The sequence below is a fragment of the Octodon degus genome, unplaced genomic scaffold (assembly GCF_000260255.1).
Source record: "Octodon degus isolate 3935 unplaced genomic scaffold, OctDeg1.0 scaffold00022, whole genome shotgun sequence".
Lineage (NCBI taxonomy): Eukaryota > Metazoa > Chordata > Mammalia > Rodentia > Octodontidae > Octodon > Octodon degus.
The window spans coordinates 18,098,697-18,103,157 of record NW_004524598.1 but is presented as its reverse complement, the minus strand read 5'-3'; positions in this window follow the sequence as shown (position 1 = coordinate 18,103,157).

Here is a 4,461-nt window from a genome sequence, read left to right as displayed (position 1 = left end):
GGAGGGGTGGGGCAGGTAGGGCGGAGTGGTGGGGGGCGGCCCGAGGGGGTGGGAGAGGGTCCGGCCCACGCTGCGCCTGGGCTGGGACTGGTCCGGCCGGCGCAGGGTAGCAGGAAGCTCTCCACACACTCACCGGACCTGGGCTAAGACTGGGTCTCCCTTGTTACTTTTAAGAGATCTTTCATTTCATGCTCACTAGCTGTAATGATGTCTTCAAGGTCTGAAAATCTATCATCAGTTTCATTCAAATGGATTTGACAGGTTTTAGTGGAATTTTTTTAAATTTCCTGGATATCTTTTTGAGTTCTTTTCATGCATTCTAATTCTTTCTCATATTGTTCATTCAAAGTTTACATCGCTTTTCTGTGCTTCTCTATTTTAATTGATGTCTTCTTTATATATACTCAGCAATTCTTTCATTACATTTACTTTTTTTTTAACTTGAGAGATTGTTTCTGATCTGTTTTCCTCTATACTTACCTGGAGTTTTGTCTTTACTTCAGTTGCTAACATTTAAGAGATTGTGCACATATGACTTCCAATTTTTCCTATGTTGATGTCTCTTGGACTTGTTCTGGGTGGGCTGGAGCCCTGAAATTGCATTTTTCTGCTTTGTCTTTTCATTTTATATTTCACGAAGAACTCTATTTTGATTTCTGTGGTAATCCTTGTGAAATTTTGAGAGTAGGTAGCTTTATCATTACTATCAAGGGCACTCTAGGAAGAATCTGCTTTTCAGGGAAATCTTTGGTGTGTCAGAGATTCTTGCCTTTTGTCTGTCCGAAGATCCTCCTTTCCCAGTGAGCTGAGAGTGGGATGCTGGTTTCCATTTGGCACTGCCTTCAATTTTTAGGTGTAGGGCTGTGGTTAGGTCATTACCCCATCAGTTCCCAATATTGTTACACCTGAAACAAAAATTTAGAACTGATATGACATTCTAGCTATAGTAGTATACTTAGCAATAATTATAATATCAAGCAAAACTTAGAAATTGACAAATTTTGGTAGCTATTGATTTTGTACTTTAGACCAAGAGAGCCAATCTATGATCATATAACAGAACAAATTGTACATTGGGAGTTTGTAGACAAAGTGTTTCCCTTTGTTACAGTTGATGTAGCCTGAGTTCCTCCGGCCAGGCCTGCTGTGAGCTTCCTAGTGCAGGGGCATGGGTCAGGCACCTCGATCCCTCTGGCACAGCAGGTTGCAGCGTCCCAGGCACTTCATGAGCTAGTTGCCCATCCCACAGTTCAGGGCTTTGGGCCAGGGACAGAACAAATAAATTTTTAAAAAATGTTCGTAGTACCTGCTTGTGGTATATATAATTACGTTAGTCACAGGAAATGCGTATGCATTCATTGATACTAGTTCACAACACATCTTAATTCTTTTCACCCTTACCCTCTCCCTTTTTATCCAGTAACAAATTCATTTATCTGTTTATCTCATAAGTCCTGATAAAGTTAATTATCATGTGCACGGATTAACAGATTAATAAGCCAAAAAGCTTATGAAACACATAAGGCAATCATATTAAATTAAGATTTACCTAATCTTTGGTTTCTCCTAACAATTTCTTTATTTCTTTTCATTACATATTTAAAATATCTATAGTTTTCATAAGTTATTGTTATTCCTTTTTAGTGGATTTGGTAAGTTTTGTTCATGTTTTTGACCAGGAAAATCTTACCACCTTTAGATCTGCATTTGTCAATCCTTATTCTCACACATCTCTTCGTATGCACCACTGTAATACCTGCTTCTGAAATTTGCTTTTCTAGATTTCACATGAGCATGCTTATAAAATACACTTTTGTGTGTGTGCTTGGCCAATTTAGCTTAGCTTAATGCCATTTGATTTTATTCATGCTGTTGTGAGTGATAGAATTACCTTCTGTTTAGTCTAAATTTTATTACAATATATACACAAATATATTTTCTGATCATCTTGTTCATTTGCTAACGTTAATTTAATGTTAACCCTGTCTTTTATATTAATTGGGTATGTTTTGGTGTCAAACTCAAAAACACCATTGATCAAATTCATGGAGATTTTTCACTATATTTTATTTTAGTAATTTATAATTCTAGGTGCTGTACTTAAGTTATGAATTAATTTTGAATTGTTTATGCTACACAATATGAAATAAAGTCCAATTTTATTCTTCTTCATCAGAATATGCAGTATTATCAGTAGTTCTTTTAAAGAAACTTTACTATGTTCTTGAATACTTTTCAAAAATTAAGCAGACTAGTAATATGTGTCTTTATTGCTAGCCTTTTTATTCTGTTCTTTTGTTTTATGCATCTATCTTTATATTAGTAGAATATTATTTTGATTACTATTTTTTGTGGTATATTGTGAAATCATATATTGTGACACACTTTTTTTTTTCTTTTTGGTCAAATTTTTTCCCATGGTATTTTGTATTTTTTTTTTTAATTTTCAAAACATTGCACTGGAAGTCACATAAAATCTCCACAGAATCTGGTAGTGATTTGGAGTGCTAGGAACACTTTGGAAATATTAATTATTTTAATCTATGGACATGGGATATTTTTCCACTTATTTTTCTTCAATTATTTCTTTAATCAATGCTTTTTAGTTTCTTGAAGGCAGAGCTTGATCTCTTTTGTTAATTTGATTCCTCATTATTTTACTTTTTATAGTTGATATAATAGACTTTTTATTTCTTTTTCAGAAAGCTCAGAAATATTACCAATTTTCAAAGTAAATTTTTTGTCCTTATCTTTACTGAATTAATTTATCAGTTCTATCAATGTATTGGTTGGTTTCATTAGGGCTTCCTAAATTTAAAATTGTGTATGAAAACAAATATAAATTTCTGCACATTCTGATATACTCATTTCTTTCCTTGCCTAATATCTTGGCAAAGACCTACGATATGATATGAAACAAGAGTGGCATTACTATGCATCATTCTGTTTTCTTTTTTTGGCGGAACCGGGGATTGAACTCAGGCCCTTGCGCTTGCCAAGGAAACACTTATTCCACTAAGCCATCTCTCCAGCCCCTACTAGGCATCATTCTATGATTTCTGACCTTAAAGGAAGTTTTCCAAGTATCTTTGAAAATGAGCCCTTTTGTTTATTGCTACTTATTGCTGAAGAAAAAATTGTATGTTTTTACTTTGTATCCAGTTTCAATGTTCACTTCAAATTAATTTTTACAACTGTATTTTAGGCTTTACAGACTATTTTTGTGTTGGTATCACACTTGCAAATAATAACTTGACTTTGTTTTTTAACTGTACTTTTATTTATTCATTTTGCCATATTGAATCACTAGAATATTACAATGTTGAATACTCATGTTGATAGAGCTTTCATTAGTTTGTTATTTATATAAAGGCATTATTTAATATGGTAATCTTTTATCAGTTAAGTTGATTTCTTTTTATTACTTGCTACATATTTTTGAAAGACTTTGTACCTTTTCTCAGTTTTATTGACATAAGAATACATTTAACTATTAATGCTGCTACTTTACGAATGATGACATGAGATTAAAAACAGGCTAGTGACTAAGAGTAGAAGAATCGAGAATGTTCTAGAAAGTGGTACTGTTGACGGTTCCACTTCCCATTCTAGTCAGGCAATTGTTATGATAAATGTAGACACAACTGGCAAGAGTGTTAGTATTCATGGTCTTAGGAAGAGCTAGGTCTTGGAGAAACAATGTGAAGAGAAGATTCAAGAAAGAACTGGAGGATACAAGAAGCTTCCCTGATGTTGAACAGTGTGTTCAGCAGAGCGCAGTAGAAGGGATTTGAGACAAAGGGAATGAAAATTTCCCTGCAGATATGCTTCTTTTTAAAATAACAGAACACAAAATCTTGTGAAAAGTTTGAAGGAATTCATGCCAGTACTGGTCAGGCTGTGATTTGTATGGAGGTAGGTGTTAAGCAAAGAACGATGAAAAATATGTGGTCTGTTTGCAACTTGTGCTGATGGTGGAAAGGTTTAGTTAGTACCATTGTGGGGTGGGCCTGGCCCCTGCCCTGACTGCTGATAAGAGAAATAAGAAGTTTAGTAGAGCCCTCTACTTCCTGTGTGGCCTTCACTAGCACAGGAAAGCAGGTTTCTCAGCTGTATACTTGCTTCCAGAAGTACATTCAATCCCAGAGGGTACAATTACAGATTTCTGGGAAAATCAGCTGCTACTCAGAGTATGTGGGCTCTCAAACATTAGAACAGAAAGCTGAAGGAAATAGAAGTTCATTAATCTGCTTAGTATTTACAGTTTCAGCAACAAATTACTACTGTGCTTGGCATGGATGGAGGAGAACTGCTTTGGGGGACCTAATCAATCAGAGAACAGATAGGAACAACTATACTATGCTATTACATCTTTTTTCCTAGGCTAGAATTGAGGTTGTATATAGATGCAGAAATGAGTTCATGGGAAAGATATATTCATGGTCATGAAGATTTTCTCAT